At 40.8% G+C, this 24,576-nt stretch overlaps 2 long non-coding RNA genes across 6 annotated transcripts in view; one reads left to right on the top strand and one right to left on the bottom strand.

Moving 5' to 3' along the window:
* The first annotated feature begins 1,334 nt into the window (after positions 1 to 1,334).
* Positions 1,335 to 23,112, top strand: LOC128416153 (uncharacterized). Of its 5 annotated transcripts, none has more exons than XR_008331157.1 (7): positions 1,335 to 2,703; positions 5,353 to 5,448; positions 6,951 to 7,015; positions 10,859 to 11,024; positions 13,020 to 13,104; positions 15,507 to 15,614; positions 16,822 to 18,579. It is a non-coding gene; the product is annotated as an uncharacterized LOC128416153 (long non-coding RNA). The 5 variants fall into 5 exon arrangements; XR_008331155.1 differs by having other exon boundaries at positions 1,338 to 2,703; positions 15,563 to 15,614; XR_008331156.1 differs by lacking the exons at positions 15,507 to 15,614; positions 16,822 to 18,579 and adding an exon at positions 23,017 to 23,112 and having other exon boundaries at positions 1,340 to 2,703.
* Positions 13,102 to 24,576, bottom strand: part of LOC128416154 (uncharacterized) — a 29,626-nt gene continuing 18,151 nt past the window's right edge. Inside the window, exons 4-5 of the long non-coding RNA XR_008331158.1 lie at positions 15,457 to 15,625; positions 13,102 to 14,203 (exon numbers count right to left, since the gene is read on the bottom strand). This is a non-coding gene — a long non-coding RNA (uncharacterized LOC128416154). The remainder of the gene's footprint in view (positions 14,204 to 15,456; positions 15,626 to 24,576) is intronic.

A 24,576-nucleotide genomic window follows, 5' to 3' on the forward strand; every position in this document is an offset into this window, starting at 1 on the left:
TACATACCACAGATCACCAGTAAATCCTCAGCTTCAACAATGTCATTTTCAATCTCCTACAGATGAAAGTTAATTCTAATTCCTTTAGAAAAAAACTTTATCGGATTCCACCTAGAACAAAGTGCACTACTCTTTCCAGGATAGTAGCCTGCGTTAATTCTTCCAACTTAACCCATTTTCCTTTAAAGGAAATTACTCCCTACTATATAATTCTCTGCTGAATTATGCTGAGGCATATTATATGACATTAACATTTCAAAACATTTACACACAAAATGTCTGGAATGCTATTATAACCCCACTGGCCCAAAGATATGATACACTCCCTTCAGATCTCATCTGTATATTACCTGGGGCAGCCTTCACCTGCTCCCTTAAAGGAACAATGCCACATTTGTGCCATATGGTTTTTAAATAACACGAATACCTGTCTTTTTAAAAATCCTAAGTAGAAGCAGACTCTGTAAAACTAATCTTATTGCGTAAATACTGTTATTTAAACCATTAGGAATAACTGTCTGACATATAATATGCTTCTCGTTGAGAAAGTATAAATTGTTAAAAACTTCAAGGGCATATGTTGATTTGCTCCTGTTCCTTTTAAATGTTTTCATTTTTGCTTACTGCACCCTAATTGAGCTCTTTACTTTAAGTCACTTGGAGACTTTTGGGTGACAAGTGACTAATAAATTTAATAAATTATATATATATAAAATCACATTTTCATATTACAGTACTGTTCTTTGGTTTGTAGTCTTTGCTAGTTACTAGATTTTTCGTTTAATTTTATAGCTGATTTGCAGAGGAGCAAAAGGCCCACTCCCCTGTCCCTGCAAATAAGCTGCAACTTATTCTACAATTCTATGATTCTATAAGGTGCAGTCATATAAAAAACTGTCCACTGAAACACTGTCACAAGGCTAAAATCAAAACTTTCTTTACATAACCCTACACATGGCAGGGACCCATTATAACCAGAGATTACCATGTGTAGTCAATTTAAATTTTGGAGAGTAATAGCACATGTACAAACATGTTGGTGGACAAGGATTTGAAGTTATAAGGAAAATAAATTTGTGGATATGTGGGAAGGAAGAATTATTGGATCAGGATAGGAAGGGTAATTATTGGAATCAGAAGGCAGTGAAGGATTAAACCCTGTCTACTGAACACCCTGTAGAGTCAGAAAAATAAACCAAAGAAACATTGCATTCAAAAAGACTCCCCAGATGCCAAAATAAAGGCTTCTGGATAATTCTTTGCTGCTATCTAGTGGTCAGCTACATGCAGTGAAAGCTACTATCCATAAAACATTTTAATCTCAAGCTCAGATGAATCATAGAATCTGAGAATTGGAAAGTTGGGTCCTCGAGGGTCATCTAGTCCAACTCCCTCCAATGCAGGAATCTTTTTTGCCCATTGTGAGGCTCCAACCCAGACCCTGAGATTAAGAGTCTCATGTTCTACAAATTGATCTATCCCACTTTAATCCATTTCTACAAAAATTGTGCCTTTCCAGCTATATCAATATTTGCAAATTTTAATTATTAGTATTAGTAGTAAGCATTTTTACCTACTCTTCAGCTAAAAAGGCTTCCAAAGTGAAACAGCCACATGCATATGGCATGTATAACATTGAAGCAGGGTCTATTGCTACCATTTGAATTTGAATATGTTGGCTAATTCTAACCATTTACATCTGTCAGTGATGTTTGGGGGATATGGGCAACAGGTGGCTGCCTTTGTAGGTCCAGTTGGGCTTTGGAGCCTTTCCAGTGAACAGACAGATCTCTATGCATGAATACCCTTTTAATTTTATTTCTGTTTTTTGGTGTACTCTCGTCTTCGATAAGGAACTTTATCAAAAGCATTTTGAAAGCCCAGTCAGTGTGTATTAGATTCTCATCATGAAAATGCATCTCGCATCTTTAAACATGGTTTTAGCAGATCGACAACCCTAGTAAGTAGAACCACTGTGGCCTCCATCCCCCACCCCATTGCTGAAAACACAAAGGAAAAACTATGTGTGCATGTTTCTCGCTTTTACGTTTTAGGTGTTCTTTTATTCTGGGTGTGGTGAGAGGCTCTCAGCTAATCCAAGCCTTGATCACCCTTTCCAAAGTTATTGGAGGAAGAAATTTGGAGGAAAGAACGGTAGTAAAAGAAGCAGAAAACACAAAATTGCTTTGTTTGCGGAGGTGCAGTAAGAAGGGTCGGGATGGGAGAGTTGAAGTGCGATTATTTTGATGTATACCTTTTGTTCATATCTGAGCTCATTAGGAAACCAATGCTGATGTGAAAAAAATGTTTATTTTTTTTTTAAATAACACTATTGCTTGTCTATTAAGTGCAGTAAACTCCATCTGGAATGCAAATGGAAGAAAATTAAATCTCTGGCCTGTTCCTCTCCTCTTCCATCTGTTGGGTCTATTTTATTGCCCTGCCACCGTCACAGTAGAATCTTGGATTCTGCAGTTAAAAAATCACGGCTCCTCGTGAACCCGGAAATACCTTATCAAGGCAGTGAAGTCCACTCTGCTCTTTATTATCTCTGTGGCGGACCGTGCTGACGTTTCCCGTCTCTGCGTCCCTCAGCTGCCGCCAGGAGGAGCGGCGGGGCGTCGTCAGGTTCTTCTCGCCTTTCCTTGGGATGAGAGCTTCGAGTGGCTGGACTGAAGGGTTCCTGCATTCTGCTGGCTACAGGTCTGTTGCAAGCTATTTTCTGTCAACCTCTCCCCGCCCCATGCTGGTTGTGAAACACTGGATTGCATCACGGATCTCCCGACATTGTAAGGACAATAATGCTAGATTTCATTACATGGCTGCCATTATTATTATTATTATTATTATTATTATTATTATTATTTGTAGTAGTAGATTTCTTTCTTTCTTTCTTTCTTTCTTTCTTTCTTTCTTTCTTTCTTTCTTGCCTTTTTCCCTTGCAGGTCTTAAGGTGCCTTTCAACTAAAATACGAAACAGCTGAAAGCATATATTCCTGCACTAGGAATTTTAAACAAAAAGATTATTGTGGGTCACCTTCTAAATTAATTTGAGTGGGTCTCCCTTTCAGTAGAACTGGTCTCTCTGAACCCATTTTTCAAGTTAGGAATAACAATACTTGCCACCTACATGGCAGGGTTGTTGTGAAACACACTCAAGACTCATCCACAAAATCTACTGAAGGAAGCATTTGCAGCACAGATTTTTCTCACATTAAGACCTTTCAGTATGAACTGTCTTTGCTTGTTTTGAAGAGAGGGTGGGAAATGCCTCTGCTAAATCACTGCAAGAAAATAGTCCTGGGTTTCTCAGTTTCTGCTTTTCAGCAGCTATCAGTATTCCAACTCTTACCTTCTAATAGCAAGAATTATATTAAAACACCTAAAAAAACAACCCCAGAAGAAAATCCAAAGTTTCCTCTGCACATCTGTTTGCAGGGTAAACACAAGTCTGTAGTATGCCAAGTGGAGTAATATGCAATATCTCATGCATTTTGGTATGTTTTCATCCCACCTCCTCGCAACTGTTGTTTCCATTTACCATTTTGCGCTAAATAGTGTGAGGCAGAATTGCTGTGCAAATTTAAGTGAAGTTGAATTGTGTCAACAGCCGTTGGCTGTACTGTACTAATCTAGGCTCCTCCTTTAAAAAAGTGTAGCCAGAGCGCTCTGAATATGAGATTTCAGAGAACACAGATCACTCTCAAAAGTTCAGGGGTGGTGGCCTGGGAGAGGGCATTCTTTGTGGCAGCCTCCAAGTTGTGGAATTCCACACACCTGGTGGGTCTGGCTTCCTCACTAGATTTCTGGCCTTTAACAACTAACATTGTGTGTTTTCAGGCCCTTCCTATTCTTGTGATTATAATCTGTTTCAGCTGTTTTTAATTTGTTGTAACCTGTGCTCAGACCTTCTAATGAATGGTGGTTAGTACATCTGGTGGTGGTGGTGGTGGTGGTAGTAATAATAATAATAATAATAATAATAATAATAATAATAGCAGCAGCCTTGAATTGGGCAAAGAGGGCTTGGATTTGATACCAACCAAAAGAGCCATTCAGCAGCAAGGAACAGCAGTTCACCATCCAGATCTTTTTTGGCTTCAAGACCATATCTTGCTCTTCAATCCCAGTGTAACACCTGTCAAACCAACTCCCCATGCCCCCAGCATCCAATTAAATTTAAAAATAAAATGAAGTTACTAATATACATGGTTTTGTTGTTTAGATGAAGGGAGCAAGCTCCTTTTTTAGGGGGGAAATTTACTGGGGGGTTTCTCTGTTGCAAGGGGAGTGTACAGTCATGGGAACAGTTTTATTTCTGTTAAATAAATCATGACATGGTGTAATATGTCAAGTTGTTCATCTGAGGTTGTATTTACCTAATTTTAAGAACCTGCTAAGGAGTTGATTGTTATTATACCATTATGTAAAACCACAGAATCCAAAGAGGGAGTGCTTTCTTTTTCCCAAGACTGTATGTGTTTAGCCTTTTTTTTTTTAAAGGGGGGGTGATTCTAAGCATCTTATTTTTCTTCTATGAAATGCGAGTTCTTGTGATCATGAGCTTCTTAGATTTTCTTAGACACCCCAAGAGTGTTGAGATCCATAGATTAGAAATAGACAAGAGCAGTTTAACACCATTCTGAAATCATGGAAATAATCCACTAACCACACCTTCAAATTTGCCTGACTGGCATTTGTTAGGTAGAGTAGGAAGAACACCTTGGACCCTAGACTATCAGGAGTAAAGGAAATGTTACTCTTTTTCCCCCAGACAGGGCATAGTCAGTGGTAGGAGGGTAGCTTACCTGGCAGGTGAGAATGGATTGAAAATGGACTTGGGTAGGTTTGTCTGTTTCTTCTGTTCTGGAGGCTGTTATGTTGTTCTCTACTTTCCATGTTTTTTCTGTTGGACACTTTTCTAAGTAAGCTACACAGCAAGGGACCTATACTCTGTAGACCCGTGACTATGTCCCAGCACTGAGGGAGGGTGCTCTCTCCCAGTCAAGGCATAGCAGATACCTGATTTGCGTAAGTCCTGTTTTCTGAAGTGGGAAGAGAAACCCAGACAACCCTTACCACTGTAGAAAAGGAACTCCTCACTGGTAAGACCAACCCCCCCTTTTTTTGTCTGGTTCCCAACTTCCAATTAGTGGAACACCTGCCATTGCAACTCGAGATACTTGCTGAGACTGAGAACCAGTTTTTAAAGTACATCATGCCACATAACTAGAAAAAAAGCTGGAAAAGCTGTTAGCCTGTTGTCATGGCTAGTTAAAAACAAATTTTAGTGAAAATATTGCAGATTCCAACAAAATTCTAGAATTCATTTCCCCAAGGACTACATTTCAGGTTAACAGTTCTGACTGGAGAGGTGCTGTTATCAGGTTTCTCATCCTATTTAATAATGAAGTGAGGATGATAGGAAAGAAGGCTGCAGAACCACAGGTGTGTGCAAAGTTCAATAAATTGTTAACACTTGAATGTGAAAGCTTCTGAAAACACAAATAGCATTTTTGGGAAAGTGGGCCTTGGATTCAGTTCCCATAGCACCAATCAGTTTTTCAGATTAAAATTGTATCCCTCCCTCCACCAGCTATTGCAAAAAAAGAAAAAAGGAAGTGTATTTTTGTTTGCATCTCCTTAGAAACTTAGGAAATGTGCACACAGGTTGGAATGAGACAACAAATTCAGTTTTGTATTATTTTGCAATAGAATTCATTTACTTTAATAGGCACCATCATTCTCAATGTGATTTTACATTCCAGAAAAACATATAAAGAAAAATAAAATGGAGTTTGGGGAATGGATGGTGTTGCAAAACTGAATGATTTGTAAACTACGTACATACAAAGCACACATTTTTACAAAAGTAAAACAGCAGTCCATATAGTGTTAGTTTATATCACAGGTTTAAACATTTCTGCTGATTTCATTTTGCATTTTCTGCACATAGCAGAATTTACAAATTAATTTTTTTATTTGCTTAACAACATTTATATACTGCTTCATTGTTGTGAAAAGAGAGAGGAAGAAACCTCTTAAGTTTTTTTTCTATTTTAAAACGCCTCCAAAATTACCATATTACATCAGACTAAATGTCTTTCTTGTACATAGGTCTTTCTGGCTCAGTCTGCACATGACATTTTAAGCCATAGTTAAAAAGAGTATGGTTTAATGTAAAGCTGCAGAGTGCTGGTATATGCTCCTCCAAAGTCCCCGTGCTCCTGTCGTACAGCAGATGAGCCAGGGTCTGCATTGCGTTTGTTTAGCTCCAAACAATTACCAGGGTTTGTTCTCAGCTTATTGCTCATGATTTGTTTAGAGACCATCCAAGCACAAGTCCAGCTCTGGACAACACAAGCTTATTTTTTTCTATGATGTAGCTGGGGCAGGGAGTGCTGTGGGAACTTTGAGCAATGGGAACATTGAGGTGACATTAAGCCTCTGCAGCAGATTAAAGTAAGCAAACAAATACTTTATGTTTGTAAATGTTTTCTATTATAACCTAGGGCAATTTTCAGTAAAAACCAACAACTCAACGAAAGTGTAACAAAAAGAAGAGTTAAAAATACAGCAGTAAAGTTAAACAGGAAAAGCCTGGGTAAATAAAAAGGTTAACTGACATTCCACAAAGTGGAGGTTTGATGGGCCTCTTTAGGGCATTATAGTTGTTTTATTTTCAATTCTGTTCCTTATAAATATTACCAAATGGAATATAAAAAATGATTTGGCTGAGTGAGCAGCCTTAACTTTGTGTCTGCTGCCTGTCAGAAGTAGTGCATGATTCAAAATACTGGTGCTATTTTGGTTTTACACAGGACATTTCCATACTATTTTTTACTGCTAAGAATGTGGACAACATTCATTCAAAACTTTTGTATTCCCATGTTGTCCTCCCCCCCCCAAAGTATTTATTTGTCATGTTTTTTAAAAAAATTCTCTTGCAGTTGCAGCATAGTTGTTTCTGGTACAAATCGACTACAGTGCTTCTCTCATTTGATGCAGAGGAATGGTCAGTGACATGTCTAGTCCACCATCATGTACCGTATTGGCCTTGAATATAAGCCACACATTTTTCCAATTTCAGACCCTGAGCAGTTAAAATTGTGGCTTACATTCGCAACTTTTTGCCATACGCTGCCTAGTTGCTTGGCGATGGGGGTGGGGGGAGTGGCACGCCCACCTCCCAGGTAGCTGACAGCGCACACTCCCTAGATGTTTGGCAGTGGGGGGAGCGGCGTGCTCACCTCCCAGTTGGTTGGTGGCACACGCTCCCTAGCTGCTGGGGGGGGGGAGGAGTGGTGTGCCCGCCTCCCAGCTGGGGGGGGGGGGAGCGTGTCAGGCCAACCAGCTAGGGAGCGTGCGGCATATATGCGGGCCAATATGGTATTACCTGCCTCAAGCCATTTTCTTCAAACTCTATCCAATCTGTGAGTGAAACTGGCTTGTCCAGCATTAAATATATATTTATTATACATATAATAATGGAAATGATATTGAAGGGAGGGGGTGCATGAAACGAGGTAGTCAAAACAAGGTGGAAATAATAATAAGCCTCAAGGAATAATCTAGCCCCAATGTTTGCATATTAACATTTTTTACAGTTCTACTAATAGGGCTGGATTAGCAGAACACTTTGAAGTCTACAGCCAGAATAACAGTGCTATCATCTCCAACTACTCCAGCTAGAGGATTTAGACAGTGAAGCCCACAGATATCTATTGCAATGGAACTTACAGATAGTTTCTGCAATATCTGCCCACACAAGAGACACAAAACCAATAGTCATATCATTGTTTCAAAGGCATCTCTTCATAGAGCTTTTTCAGCTGAGAGCATCTTTAAACCACACTCTGCATATGCATTGCAGTTGCTTTTCCCCCTACATCATAACCGATTTCAAATGGTGCTAGACAAAAACTAAGACTCTGAACACCAAGAGAAATCGGTCAGCCTGTGTAAGAGATGTTTTTCCCAGTTCCATATTGGCTGTTAAGAGTACTTGCAGGTTGTTCAGATCATAGCCTATGAAACTTTGAACAATGGTCGTATTAGTCAATGCATCTTATTAGTCAATGCAATACTAGGTATTTACTTTGAAAGAGTTTGGAAGAGGCTGGCCTAAAAAATATAGTTATAGTACTACTGCTCAATAAATGTTATGTTCCTAATTATATGACTTATCACCATCAACATTCAAATAGCCAAAAGTAAAATATAAATTTCCCACATTACTATTGGTACTTAAGCATGCACTAATTTGAAGCAAAAAGAAGGATGTTATATTCAAAATTTCCTCACTTTTATATTTTTATGGAATAACCATTGAAGTTGCATGCAACAGTGTTTTTAGTGTGAAAGCTGATGGAATTCAAATAACAATGGCAGGAAAATGAAAGGTGGTGAAATTAATGCAAATAAAATAATGTAAATTAACAGAATCCTTTTTAGATTAGAAAAGTGGCAGTGGTCCTGAATAGCACGGACCAATGTAGATTGAACAGAGAAATGGCAAAAGTTAGCCATATTTTATGGAGTATAACTGTAATGCTGCAATCTGACAGCTAGCCAGAAGTTGGCCGAGGGTTCTTCAGAGTGTGCAAGAGTCCCCAGTACACCCGTGGAAAGCTCTGCATAGATGTACAGTGGTACCTCGCAAGACGAAATTAATTCGTTCCACGAGTTTTTTCTTCTTGCGAGTTTTTTGTCTTGCGAAGCACGGTTTCCCATAGGAATGCATTGAAAATCAATTAATGCGTTCCTATGGAGACCGCCTTCAGACCAGGTCCGGGGACAGAGGGGAAGGCGCTGCGCCTTCGCCTCTGTCCCCGGAGCTTGCGGGGCGGGTGGTGAGGAGAAAGGCTATTCTCCCCACCGCCAGCATTTCCCTATGGGCTTTTGTCTTGCGAAGCAAGCCCATAGGGAAATTCGTCTGGCGAAGCACCTTGAAAAACGGAAAACTCTTTCTTCTTGCAAGTTTTCCGTCTTGCGAGGCATTCGTCTTGCGAGGTACCACTGTACTGCTTTTGATGGGGTGGGAAAGGGTTGACCAGGTGTCTCTGGATCCCAACCCCTTCATAGGAAGTTCCACCATAGACTGCTTCCCCCAAGCCCAATTTCTTTGCATGTCTCACTAAGTGCAGTGGGCTCTCCATTTGCAGCTTTCACTGCTGCATGCAAGCAGTAGAATGGCATCCATTCTGTACTACAATGCATCTTCTTGTACTCTAGGCATAACTTAAGCTACATCTTGAAACATGATCTCTTACTGAGACACAGAGAAAGACATGTGAATGTTACCAAATTAAATCTTGTGACACTGTGCTCTTGCTTCCTGTTCTTCTCTGGATCCAGTGCTGTAATTCTTGCTCCTAGAACACTGATTTCAAATGGTGCTAGATACAAAGATGGGAAAATCTAAGCCACCATGTGAAACCAGCTTCCAGAGGAAGACACACTCTTGTGCTGGTACCATCTTCAGAATCCAAGCACTGTAAAGAAAGTTGCTCTTCAAGTTTCCTAGAAGGAAATGCCTATTTTTTGGTTTAGCATGTGCACTAATTTCATTGTAATAAAACAAATGCTGACAATATGAACATAAATGTATGCCAACATTCCATTATGCATAAAACCTGAAGAATCCAGAATATTTTATAAGGTAAATATGCTAGATTTTGAAAGCAAGAAAAAGATACCTCAAAACATTTTATCCATTAAAGTTTTCATTTTCTTCTTTACCTATTTATATAGTAAGAAAAGAAGATCTGTTATTTTACATAGTTTAATGTTAATGGACGGCTATGTTTCTTACTTGCATTAAACCTTATCTTATTAACTTAACAGTCTCGTCATTTTAGCTAATCACTGAAGTCAATGGAGCAAGTAAGCTACATCACAATTAAGTCCTCATTACTACCCCTTTTGAGGAGAGGCAAGGAAAGTCCCAAGTAACTCCCCCATTTTTGGAACACTTGATTTCCTCTACCCTCTTCCCCTACTGTACCAAATGTCTTGTGCTCCTTTCAATGGTTTTACCCTTTGCCATATCTACTGATACTTATGTTTTGCAGTTTTTCTATGAGGGGTGGTGTTCTTACTTTTTTTTGCTGGTGATATTTTACCTAATCTTAGTCCATGCTCAATCTCATTTCCTAATACTATTGCTGTCCAATGACACTCGCTGGCATATTTTGGCTTTAACTTCCATTCAGCAGTAAATGAAACAATTATTTTACACAGCTTTAATCCCAGTTTCTGTCATTGTTTGCCCTTACTGAGACAGGTAACTCTTCATTTGAGTTACTTCTACCACTCTTTAATCTGCTTGCCCTTTCCCCACTCATTTCATGTTACAGAGCATGGTCGTGCTTGTAGTTACTCCCCCCCCCCTTACCAGTTTCATATTCTCTCCCCACTCCCCTCCGCCTCTCATTTCTTTGTGCATTTCAAAGTTTGTGGTACTCATATCTTTCCATATTCTATTCTCTGCATTACTCTTGTTCTTTGGCTCATAGCTAATTCCTTCCCCTCTCTTATTCTTGGACCTTTTAATTCTTATATTGATTATTTTGCTTATTCTTCTCTTCACCATTCTCTGTATCTTCTTGATACAAATGTTCTTAATTACTCCAAAAGTGGCAAATTACTCTGCCGGTCAGGGCGGAAATTCTCACATCTTGCCATGCTACTTCAGGAAGCCAGTTTTGTTGGGTGTGACAGGCCTGCCTCCTCCTCTTATAACATAGTGCTAGCCACTGAAGCCCAAAAGGCAAGAAACGATGCAGCTTCAAGCAGAAAGGGTTGATGCTTTCTTCCCCCATTAACTGCCCTATCATACTCTGTTCTCATTTTACAGGGTCAGGAGACTTGAGAGAACCAAATACAAGACTTGCAGAGAGCATCGAGGGCCTGAGAACATGCTGTCCCTTGGCGCTCTTCCTTTATCCTTTGACCCTGGGAAAGAACAGCTTGTGGAGGACAGATAAAAACCAGGGCACACAGAGAAACCAATGAGGGAACAGGTATCCACCCTTTGTCTTTATTTCTTGCTAACCCTCTTACTGACTGCTGTTCTCCCACAGTTTTTGTAATCTTCATTGTATGCTCCAGTTAATACCGAGGTTTAAATCCTGAACCTTCCTGGCACCTGCCATAAAGGTTGGTGGACCCCCAATATTTTTGTTTTGCACCAGCGTGTCTGGCAGCAGTCCTTTGGCCCTCTTGCTCTCTCCTGGAGTGAGCCACCAGCACCCAACCACACAGCACCCAACCACCATATAGTTTGTTGATGAAACTTCAAGGATTCATTGTTCATTACTGTTGTGTTTTGTCACCACTTTATTTCTTCTTTTGTTTCTTCTACTTATTTTCAACCTACTTTGTGTTCTCAGTTCTCCTGAATTCACAACCCATCCTCTTCACCCTCTCCTGCCTTGGTTTCTTTCAACATCATAGATTGTTTTTAACATGTTGGGATGCCTCAAGAGGCAATTCTAAAAGGCAGCCTATAAATACATAAAATAAATATATCTCCTCCTGTTTATTCCTCTTAAACCATCGTTTTAATCTTTTGGATTGGTCCTTAAGCAACTATCATTTCTTCTGTTTTAAAAAATAATGTTTGGATCCCATCTTTCTATTTCTCTTAAATTCCTTTCAAAGCTGCCTGAGGTTGTTCATTCTAATGTAAAATCTAACTTATGATCATTTTTTAGTTTGCTTTCTGTCCTCATTTTACAGTAACTGCCCTGCATGTAAATCCACAGCATCTTACACTACCCCCCCCATTCTTATTCCTGGATCTTGTGGAGTTGATCCTGTAGGTCATGCCTTGCTTTAGTATCTCTTCACTCATTCACTTTTATCGTTTCTGTTCTTTCTTGACGTCACTATTTTTCCTGTTGCTCCTACTGTTTAATTTTACGTTGTAAGTCCCTGAGCCAGGATCCTTTCTTGTTGTTACTCTTTAAAGTGCTAGGTATACTGACTGCACTGCATAATAATAGTAAAAATGAAACAATACTTCCTTAACAATATTTACAACTATGCTGAATCCCTAAAAATGTATTTAGTTTATTTATGATTACTGGGATTTTATTTGGTTTCCCAATTTCTTTGGTCCAGCCATTAATGCCTATCTTGAGTTCTTCAGGTTACTTCTTTCCTCTCATTTGGACCGTCTTTCTCCTTTGCTTGCATAGTCTCTCTCTCCTTTACAAAATTAAGTTTCCTTTATTTATGTTTAAGTGTCTCCATGATCTTAGACACCTCTCATCTCTTTGTATTCCTTCTCAGTCTATTGAAATAATACTTTTCTTCTTGAATTTCATTTCTCATGCACTATTTATTTTATTCTTTTTATCTCTCTGCTGCAAATGCCAGGTATGTTCATTCACCATCCACAATTGGCTTGTTCTGTTCCTGCATTAGAAGTTAGTAAAAAATGATAATAATTATTGAATAACAGAGTTATATTTACAGTTGCTTTTCCTTTGTGCATTGTTTTGATTGAAAGCTAGCAAAAATCAGTATTGCTGCATAAAATCTCTTCCAGATAAGGGGACTAAGACATCCAGTGTGGAAGTCCTGTTACCCAGGCAGTGAGTAGCTATTTAGCTCCAATCCAAATCTAAAACAGTTTACCTTCCTGCCAGAGCAGTATCTATTTATCTACTTGCACTTTGACTTGCTTTTGAACTGCTAGGTGGGCGTTTCTGTGCGCTGCTCTGGTTCGCCAGAAGCGGCTTAGTCATGCTGGCCACATGACCCGGAAGCTGTCTGCGGACAAACGTCGGCTCCCTCAGCCAATAAAGCAAGATGAGCGCTGCAACCCCAGAGTTGGTCACGACTGGACCTAATGGTCAGGGGTCCCTTTACCTTTTAAATCTAAAACCAAAGTGGGTCCCTAGCAACCTCTTTTCTTTTGGAAAACTATAATTACTTCCTTATTGGGCTGCAAAGCATCTGCATTTAAAGATCAAGTCATTTATTTTTATACTGACACTTTTTTCTTGCAGGTGCCATGTCAGCAGCTTTATATAGGAGTTTTTGCTGAGGTGCAATCAGCACAGAGGGAAGTGGCCTGACCTTCCTACTCTACAGGTATGGGCTTATTTTGTCCAGCATCTGCATCACCCCATTGGATCCAGCTTCTGTAGTACAGACAGCTGGTTTTACCATGATGGATGCATTAAAATTAGATGTAGCTAGTTCTGGATTTGAGATGAGGCAGGCTTCATCATCAAACATTCACTATGCTTGGCTGCAGGATACTTGGGCTACTTACACATTAGCAGCTTAAAACACAGCAAGGTCATTTCCTCACTGCATTTCAAGTTGTGTTACCTATTTGCTTTGCCACTCCTGCAACTGCCCCATTGGTTGTCTCCAATATACACACCTCACCTTAACTACAAAGCAAACGTGGCATAACTTCTTTTGGACTGAAGCTGGTTTGAGGGTAAGCACATCAAACAGTATTTCTCAGGAAAGTACACCATTAGAAAATGGTGGCGATATTGCCTTCCCTTTGCTAGTCTGTCTGAGTTCACCTAGCCTTGGCATGGAGTAGTTTGGTTGGCTAAATGCATTTTGCTTATAGATAGCTATGTCAGGTTTGAGGACCAGCAACACATTGAAGGTGCTGACTATCAAATGGAGAGATGACATGTGATTTATTTCTCATGCAATCAACTTGGTATGCTTTCCTGTGGCTGAGTAGAAGGATTCAGTGGGTAGCCAGGGGTGGTTCTGCCTGGCTTGTTAGAAGAGGCAGTGACATGGTGCAATAAAGTTTTGGCTAGCTGAGCTGCCTGGACTGGTGCCACAGCCACTGCATGTAGCTCATCTTTTGTGCTTTTTGCATACAAGTCAGGCATAGCCATTCTTCCATATCTTTTGTGCACACAGACATATTTAGATTTCCCCTTTGAATGTCAGGTTACAGCTTATTCACATGGAGTACTTTAGGTTTTAGGAGAGTATCAGATAAATCACTTAAGTTGCTAACTTCATTCCATCAATGCAGAATTATGAAGGGACCCTTCTGAACCAGCTGTAATATGGCGATTTGAAAAAGAGGTTTTGGCATTATTACCAGTGTTAAATTTCTGTTGATTCCATCATTCTTCTTGATGTATCAGTTTCTTGATGGTCTCTTATTAATTGACCGTAGGCTCATACGTCAATTTTTGTAGGGCACCTAGTGACAGTAATACACACAGTAAAACTTAAAAAGTTGTGAAGAATTTAAATGTTTTGTAACCAGCTCCTCCTACTTTTTCATCTGATGAAGCACCTTCCCCTCTCCACACTCTAATGGAGTACCGTATTTTTCGCTCTATAAGACGCACTTTTCCCCTCCTAAAAAGTAAGGGGAAATATGTGTGCGTCTTATGGGGCGAATGCAGGCTGCGCAGCTATCCCAAAGCCAGAACAGCTAGAGGGAGCGCTGCACAGCTGTTCTAGCTTCTGGCTTAGTCGCGTGAAGCCTCCGCAGGGCACGGGGAGCCTTCATCCCCATGCTTTTGTGGGAGGTGGGGGAAGGGACAGAGCTTCTAGCTTCTGGCTTAGTCGCGTGAAGCCTCCGCAGGGCACGGGGAGCCTTCATCCCCTGGCTTTTGTGGGAGGTGGGGGAAGGGACAGAGCGCAAAGCTCTGTCCCTTCCCCCACCTCCCAGAAAAACCCCCAAGAGCCGCGCTCCCTTTAAAGAGCCACATGGAGCATGTGTGTGGCTCTTGGGGGCTTTTCCCTTCTCCCTCCTTGGGGAAAAGCCTGCAAGCGCCACACACATGCTCCTCGCGGCTCGTGAAAGGGAGAGCTGAGCAGAGCCTGGGATGCATACAGGCTCTGCTCAGCGATCCCTTTAAATAATTTTTTTCTTGCATTCCCCCTCTAAAAACTAGGTGCATCTTATGGTCAGGTGCGTCTTATGGAGCAAAAAATACGTTATTTCTGTTATCTACCCTGTCATTTTAGTTAAATTAAATTTATTTAGGCTGCAGTCTACAAGCTGCTTAGCCTCGCATGAATGCAAACATACTATTGTTAATTTGGAATTGGGGGAACTGATTTCCTAGATGTTGGACTACAACTCCCATCATACATGACCATTGGCCTTGCAGGCTAGGGATGATGGGAGTTGCAGTGTAGCAATATCAGGAGGCCACAAGTTAGGCTGCAGTCCAACCCTCACTTACTCCAAGCTGGGGGGCGGGGCTGGATTGAGCAGAGGCATTTCTACACTTGCTTCTATCAGTTGAACCACCTTACTGTCAGCTGCCACAAGTGTCACTCTACCACTGCCACATGTAAGCAGAAGGCTCATTAGCATTATCTCTGCCAGCAGAGTCCTGCAAATGGCCCTAAAATGGGCAATTCCAGGAGTAGGGCTGAGCCACCCTGTTTCAATTGTTTGTGGATGGCATTGTGTGTGATCTGCAGTTTTATACTTACTAACAATGAAGGTAGCCATCCTTGTATCAGTACAAGCATCGGTATTTCAGCTACTTGAAACTTGAGGAGCAAAACTAATGGAATCTGAAACATTTCTTGTCCTTAGATTTATTCAGCAAAGATACGTGACACCTTTCCACTCGAGCTGTAACAGCAAGGTATAGCCAACCTATGGAGTAAGGAAGAATAATGCCTATTATGATTTTTTGATAACACTGTCAGTATAAATTATAAATTGCACTTTTCAGATCAACATAACCCAAACAAATAATTCTCTGCCACAGAGACAAATCTTTAAACAGCTATATGTATGCATTTGAGAACCCTATCCTATCAGATTTCCCAGATCATGTACATGAAAATGTAAGGATGTGTGTACACAAGTGTATGACATCTATATTACTTGTTGCTACTGCAGGAAACACTAGTGCAACAACATTTTTTCCTGCAGCAGTCATATATGGAACTTAAAAACAGTATTTTAACTACCTAGAGATAATATGGGATATCTCAGACTGAACATTCATGAGAGACAGTATAGAGCAGCCTTCCTCAACCTCGGCCCTCCAGCTGTTTTGAGACTACAATTCCCATCATCCCTGACCACTGGTCCTGCTAGCCAGGGATCATGGGAGTTGTAGGCCAAAAACATCTGGAGGGCCGAGGCTGAGGAAGCCTGGTATAGAGGTTACTTTAAAATATAAAGAAGCCAAGCCGAGTGAACAATAATCTGGATGCCCTGGTGATTAGTAAACTCAGACAAACTAAAAAGAGCCAACTTCTCTTTTAATAGCATGACAAAAGATGAAATACTCTATATGGCAGGTTTTCAAAGTAAAAACAGGAGGAGGAAGGCAAATTATTGGATATTATACAAATCTCAAGACAAGTGCCCTTTTCCTAGTAGGGTGTTAAGGACAGTAGAGATTACATGGCTTTAAACTTGTTAGCATGAAACATCTCCCTTTGGCATAGATAAAAGCTTTTATCAAGCTCCTTATCAGCACTGGAGGTTGTATAAAAGGTGCTTGGAGGCTATATTTAAAACCACCAGTCTTCAGACAGATGGCATTTTTAAAGAACCAAACAATTTCCATGAAGCAATGTTTTAATTTCACCTTGCAAACTACAGTTATTAGCAAATAGCGTTCGTTCTTTCTTTTTAATACTCATAGCAAGCTGCCAGCTCTTTCACTCTCTCCCCCGCCCTCCGCCAAGTCCTTTTAAGGACAAGTAAAATGTCAACATGAACCAGGCGATGGTGCCTTCCTGGACTCCTACCACATATGCAAATTATCATGCTGCCACGTAAGATGTTTTGTAACAGCTATGTAGTACCTCATTTTTCCTCTTTAATTGAAATAGGACCAGCTGGAGAGATTATGAAACACAAGGACTCTGTGCTCTATTCTTGTGTTTGTGGCTGAAATGCCGTAATAAGGCATTGGAAAAAAGAAATGAAGCAAAAGCTTATCATAAGCATTCACATTTTCCTCCTGAGGACTTCCAGTGCAGCACTCCTAGAGGAAACTACTCTCTGGCAAGTGTGGAAAACACAGAATAATAAATGAAGAGGTTGTTTATAATTAACATAGTACTGGTAAGAGCACCCAAACCCATCAAGTGGCTGGTTGGTTCTTAAGTTATCTAGAATGGTTACAGCCTTCCTTTGGCTGCTTTCCATACAGTTCTGGGAAGACCAGTCACAGGAAAACCACATGGGAGGGGTGAATGATGCAGTTACTTCCTGTGCTCTTCCCTTTACCTCTCCTGAGTCTGGCTGCTGTAGTGTAGGGAGATAAGCATACCATATGTCCCTCCCCCACAAATGGATATTTTGCTTTTAATTTTATACTCTGTTTCTACAAATTGCACCCTAAGTTGTGTACAAACACCTGACAGAAAAGTACAGTTGACTTGCAACCTGCGCACATTTAACTTGTGCAATTATAGCTTTACATGTTTGGCAGCTTGGCAGCATGCAATTGCACAAATTAAACACTCCCATGCAAGGCAGAGAGCTTGAAAGCTCCCACTGCAGAAAACTTTAAGCTCTCTGCCTTGATTCCCAGGCTCTGGAAAAGTCTCACCAGGCCTCTGGGCTTAAAAGCTCTCTGCCTTCATGGGGGTCAAGATCCGCTCAGTGCGCCAGCTCCAGAAAGGTAGGAATGGTCACCAGTGCTTTTTTTCTGGGGGTAATCAAGGGTCCGCCATACCGGCATCTTTTTTCTAGAAGGAAAACACTGATGGTCGCACATGTTCAGTTGTGGGGTTGTTCCGGCAATAAGCAATTTTGCACAGTCCCTGGAACCTAACCCTCACGCAAGTTGTCTACATTAAAAATGACTACACACTGTTTATAATATAACATCGTTAACCAAAATATAAATATTTGTAGACCAACTAGGAAATAGGCACAAACGAATACAATCTAGAGACACTGCTTTTTCTTCTCCAGTGGATCACTTAGCAGCTGCTGAGAGCTGTGATACCAGCCTGTTTCCTGGACCAGGTGCTTCTTAAGCTGATTCAGCAAGACACATTCTTAAGCAAGAATGCCCATTAAAGATCTCTTAATACACATTAGTTATGCGTTGACTGTTAAGGACTACTGAAGATACACTCTTGCTTCATAGATTTAAAATGTGCTGGTGGACCATAGGGATTCTAGGATTAAAAAAAAAAACAAGACTGAAATAAGCTTACCCTCAGGCATCATTCCACTGAGAAAAGAAGCACCCAATAGCTAACAATAAGTGATCTATGTATTTTTTGTCTAATAATTGCATCAGTCAGTTGACCAAGATGGCTCTTAATAACTTCATTTATGGACAGGAGGAGACTTGTTTGCTACATCCAAGAGAATAGGCTTATTCAACCCCTTCACTGCTGTTCTTCCAGCTATAATGTAGTAAACATGCCATAGGACGTTATTCACAGGCTTCTACCTGTAGGTCAGCTCACATTCTTTCCTGTTCACAGCAAGATAATTAGCACTGGGCTATTTTACCTTTGCCTAGAGCTAAATAACATTTCATACTCAACAGGTACTCAACAGGTACATAGTTTACTGGTGACTCAACAACTGAAACCCTTTTTCTTTCTCAACAAAATGTTTCATAATGATTGAAACATCTAACACATTTCAGCCAGAGTTAACCTAGCATTCCTGAAATGGTGGTCCAGGAGCAGATTACAGAGGATTTGCTAATATGACAACAGGGAGCAACGCAGCTTAAGGGCAAAACTGTGTGTCTCTGAAGCCTGGGAATCCCACAGTAGGACCCTTTTGATGGGTGATATTTGCTAGAGAGATACTTCTTGTGTACCACAGTCATAACTATTGTACATATCCAAATCTATGTTTTCAGTTCCATTGAATTCAATGGGAAAACTTGTTTCCTTAGAGATCTTTTTAATACAACATAAATGGAAACTAGCAGAACTAGAATGAAGGTATCACTCACTTGCATTTTCTTAAATTTTAAATCCCACCGTTTTTACATCATGGATCCCAAAGTGGCACGCATACAGTTCCCAGGAGCTTTCCGATCCAGGTACCAGATGCACCCAGATCTACTCTGTTTCAGCAAAGTGGTGGCTTCGCGTGCCTTCAGACCATACCCTGGGACATATGCATAGTTGGTCTTCCTAATCTCAGTCTAAATGAAAGGGTAGGGGGTGGGGAACCACAAAAATCACCTTTTTCAAGGGCACAGAAATGAATGAAGAAGAGTGGAGTTATCTTTTATTGTTTTCTTGCTGCAGAGGCTGCACTACTATTGTTCTCATTGCAGAGAACTAAACAACAACAGAGAAGCATGCATAATTTTTTCCTCTTTGCCCTGATATTATTTACCCCCATCTGTTTTCTGTCTTACACTCACTAACAGTGATTCCAACTAGAGGCAGGCAGCACAAATTGACAATAAAGGGCAAAGAAAATATACAGTCGTACCTCGTTTTGTGGCTGGGATCCGTTCCAGAGACACGGCCGCTAGCCAAAAAGGACGCAGGGCAAAGCGCCACGTCTGCGTATGCGCACAGAGTGGTTCGCACTTCTGTGCATAGAGCGATTTATTGCTTCTGCGCATGTGTGAGCAGCAAACCCGGAAGTAACCCGTTCTGGTACTTCCGGGTTTGCTGCGGACATTTGCCAGAATGGATGCTAGACAAGGCGGACGTTTGCAGAGGTATTACTGTACCTATGGAAGGATTGTGGAAGTCTTACAATTAATTGTTCACACTCCACACAGCCAAGATCTACCCACCCCGATTGCCCCAAACTTCCACTGCTCCTCCCCACCCCACTGATCCCTTCTTCCCCAGCCAGGCCCTTGACCCATGAGCTCCAGAGATAATGCGGAGTTCCCCCAACTCACCACCACCACCAGCAGCACCATTTCCAGGTCTCTGCCGTTTCAGAGACAACTAGCCCTTCATTTCCTCCTTCCTTGCACTGAGGGGCAGGGGCAGCACTGGATTTAAGGCAGTGTGACCAGTTTGCTTGCACTGGGCATCAAGCTGAAGGACAACCTTTTCAAAGCCCAGTAAGCACTTGCCCAGCTTTGAGGAGGTGACATGAGTGCTCTGACAGGATCTTAGAGCCCTCCTACCTCCTTTCCACAGCTGGGAAAGCACTAACTAGGTTTTGGGAAGGAGACACAAGGACTCAGACCTTGTCAGAGCCCTCATACCTCCTTCCTAGAGCCGCTCCTGTCCCAGGAGTCGCTTCCTGTTCCCTGCCTTGCCAGGGGCTGCCAAAAAACACCTTGCTGGCCAGCAGAGCATTGGACCACCCTTCTATAAAGAGTAAAATGTTACTTTGCTCAAATGGCTGCATATGGAGATTCTTTTTTAAAAGTTCACTCAGTTCTGACAAAAAGGACACATCGGCTATTAAGAAGTGAGATGAGTCATACATTTTCGGATTGCTAGATGTATTATTGAAAGGAACCTGAATCAACACGAATCCATTTTGTTTCCTTCAGGAAAGCCTGCCAAATTCTGGTCAGCCAGTGCTGAGAAGAGATATTCTACTGTTTCACTAGCTATTCCTCCTAAATCAAACAAGAGGTAGTCAAGCATGCCGGAAAAGCAAGATAATCATTCCACACAAGCCAATGAGCCATCACAGTAAGATTCTACTCTGTGCTGTGAGAACAAACAAATGCTTCCATGATGCTATTCCACATGCAGCCATTTGAGCAAAGTAACATGTTGGCAATGTATTAATTCTGGTGAGGTCCAGAAAACCATAATCTCAGTTGTGTTGGAGACAGTCATGTACACACTGCGTTAAAGAAAAAGAGATATCACCCAGCTGTTTCGATGTACTCTTTCTCTTTAGTTATTCTTGAAGTGCAAGGACACAGACCATGATAACATGTGAAATGGGTGTTCCTGGATGTGACATCATTCTGCCTAACAATTCAAGGGGCAAATGCTGATAGAAACATAGCCACTAAAAAACAAGATGAAGGTATCCTCATACTTGGGAATACCCTGAGCTTTGCAGAATTCCAAAAACAAACAAACAAACAAAACACGCCCCAAAACCAGTACAACCAACCCTGTTGAAAAATGTAACCGGGCAAGCTCCCACCACCCCCATCAATAAGGACTGAATATGCTCATTAGCCATGGAGTGTAGAGCAAGAGTTGGAAAGTATGAAATGGGTGAGGCACCAGTTGCGTTAGCTTACAGAATCCTGGGAGATGGCATGGCTGGTTGGTGAAACCCTCTACAGGGGCAGCTGCACTAGAAAGTGAGGCTACAATCCAATGTTTTCTTGCTGCTACCACTTGTTATCTTTTGAAATTGAGGCTGTATTCACACACCCATTTACTGAACACTCACTGCATTTCTAGTGCTGGTTTTTAAACGCATGTTCACACCACATTATCCATAACATATATATCCTGTACTTTGTTCTAGGATGCTAATGTTTGATGCTTTGTTTCTCAAACCAGCTTCACAACCATGTGAGCCCTTAAGCTGATATGAACAGTTGGGCTGGGGGGGAAGAGCTGTGAAACAGTGAAAAATAACACTTCTGTGCTCTAAGGCAGTAATGTGAACACATCCTAATTCTCTGTTCTGATTCTATTAAGCTCTGTCTGTAATTAAGCACCCAAGCCCAATTTTCTATTGTTCTGACTGGTCATTGTCTAATCCATGCTCTGTTTACCTGAGCTTTATGTCGCAACTTCTACCACACTTCCTACCCTTACTCTCTCCTTTGCTCTTTCATCTTTCCTGTGGCACAGCTGTCAGGCTACATCCCTGTCTTCTAATCATTAGCAAGAATGTACAATAGGAGCTGAAATAAGCAGTCACTCCAACAATGTGCTATAGAAATACAGTATGGGACTGAGGTATCAGCTCTTCCAGCTCCTCCTCCTAGCTTTCAGGCATGCCTGAAATTTCTCACTGAAGAGCTCTAGGATTCTCATTCATACCATCCTGCTATTCAACCCATCCATCCATTTGTCTACGATTCAAGATACCCATTCTGCAGCACAGCTACATACATGGTTTGAAATAGATGTACTAATAAACACACATGACAGCCTAACTTCAGAAACCAGATTAAGCAAGAAACTCCAGCCAATTCTGGCTACTTTACCACAACATTATTATACTGCCCAAGCAGTCTAAAGGATTGTTTCCCTGTGGTGACTCTTTGGAAAACTGGCTACTATTAGTGCAAGGAAAAACCCAACAATTCCCCAGACATCCTCAGCAAAACATCTGCTGGGTTTCTTCAAAGCTTCTACAATAGATTAGTTGAAGCAATGGCACTAGCTGCCTATATACTACTGGGCTGGGTTCGAGGTGTTGTTTCTAGTTTACAAAACTCTAAACAACTTGGAACCAGGTTTCTTAAAATACCACCTCTCTTCTGCTCCGGCCCAGCCACAACATTCCCTGCAAAAGATGACCTGGTAGTCCAAAGAGTTCCTGCAATTAACATGTCCACCTGCAGTACAGTTTTCAGTGCTGTGGTCCCTTTAATGTGGAATATATACAATTAAGAGATAAGGAATGCTCCAGCAATCCAGTCTTTCAGATGCATGCTTAAGGCTTGCAGCCAATGTAGTGCTAAGTAACCATCCCATCAACACAAGCATTTCTGCTTGTGCAACAGGACTTGCCGACTCTCCCAGCACGCTCCACAAATCCATTCTGGAGCAAATGTGGGAGGGCGAGGGGTGTATGTGGGAGTGAAGGAGTCTCTTTGTGCAAGTGGAAATCCTGCTGGGGCAGCCATTTAGCACAATATAGAAACAAGCCTTAAGACACTTAGATTTACCTACTCCCTTTCAGAATGAAATTTTCAATTATTTTTCAGTGATACATCCTATAGCATTGAACATTTTAAATATTAGTTTCGATGCATACCTTACATTCTGTTTTTCTGTACACTGATCTGATAATAGTATAAAGTGAGCAGACTATATATTTCTATAAATAAATAAATAAATAAATAAATGAATGAATGAATGAATGAATGAATGTATCAACAAGCTTCACCCCCATCTTCCCTTGATCCACAGGCCATGAACAAATGCAAAAAACATTGTCATCCATGTAAGTCCTATTCGCCACCTTGATAGATTACTTGGGCTGATTAAAAAGTTATAGTCTTTTTACGGGGCAGTGATGTTTGAATTATTCCTATGTAGTATCAATGGCAAGACAAATAATATTTTTGATGATGTGTGTGTCATTCTTAGTACCTCAGTGATATATTTTAGGGACATGATGGCCCAGTGCCAGATTCCCCCACCAGCCTTTATTGCTCAAAGAGAATTGGCAGAGATGGCATTTTGGTTGCACTATATATGATGAGAATCCAGGATTATTACGGGAAATGTCACAGGCCATATATAAATAGGCCAAGATTTAGCAACTCCCGATTCAAGTCTTGGCTCCATCAGAAGCTTCCTATGACCTGCTGGGCAAGTAATATGCATCCAGCTATGTAACCATTCTGGCTAAGGTACATTCTATAGGGTTTACTCTCTGCTCCCATCCCATTAATTCCTATAATAGTCAGATATGAAAGTAAGGGGTGACAATTTCTCATTTTACTCTGGGCAGAGAAATCATATTGATGTGACCTGTACACCCCATATAGACAACAGTATCTATAAACATTTCCACCCTGATTACTACGATCTGGCTTTCTAATATAGTTTACGGGATCTGACTCTCCACCCCCAATGTAGCTAATAATTATACTTATTTTTTTAAAAGCTAAGATTTGAACACAAGTTACAAACAACAGGCTAGTGAATGAGTGGATTGTGATTATATTCTTAGGGATATGAATCAGGACTACAAATAGATTTAAGATATGGTATTTAACCAAGTGCATTCGGCAGAGCAATCCAAAGTCAGTAATTTTAATATGGACATTCCATATATTTCTAGCCATTTCATTTATAATAAATTTAAAAAATCGAGTAACCCATTAATCAAGCAATTAAATGTTGCAGCTGTAATTATAATACAATTTTCACATTGAACTTACCAACTACTAAGTGATAATTTGCTTTCTGTTTCGATATTTAAAATGCAAATATTATTATGGAAACTTTAACTGGCCAGAGCTTCCATCTTTCAAAGATTAAAAGAGCCCTCTGTCTTTTAGCAGTTTCTCTAGTTTTTCTTCCTCTTTTGTCTGTACACATCTATCATGCAGGGCCGTGCAAGCTGCTGCAAAATCTCGTGCGAGCATCCCAAAACCAGCATACTGAGCAGGCCTCAAGCAAAGCAGATAGCCTAAAAAAGCTCTTTTCGTGCTACGTCTGCTATGGTTACCTGGAATGAAAAGAGCTTTTAAGCTCTCTGTCTTGCTTGAGCGGGCAAGGCCTGCTTGATGTGCAGGCTCTGAGAGTATGAAGGAATCTCTCTTTCTCCAAAACACCCACTAGCTGTGGGGTGGCTCCAAGAGCTTCAGTGAATGCAATTTTCGTGTATACACAGAACGCTTGGAACTGAACATAAGATGCATTCGTACTGTACTTGTATAATTTATTCATACAGTAGATTTTTGCAGCCTTCCAATAGTCTTCCAAAAATACTGTATTGGCCTGAATATAAGCCTCACT

The sequence above is a fragment of the Podarcis raffonei genome, chromosome 6 (genome assembly GCF_027172205.1).
Source record: "Podarcis raffonei isolate rPodRaf1 chromosome 6, rPodRaf1.pri, whole genome shotgun sequence".
NCBI lineage: Eukaryota > Metazoa > Chordata > Lepidosauria > Squamata > Lacertidae > Podarcis > Podarcis raffonei.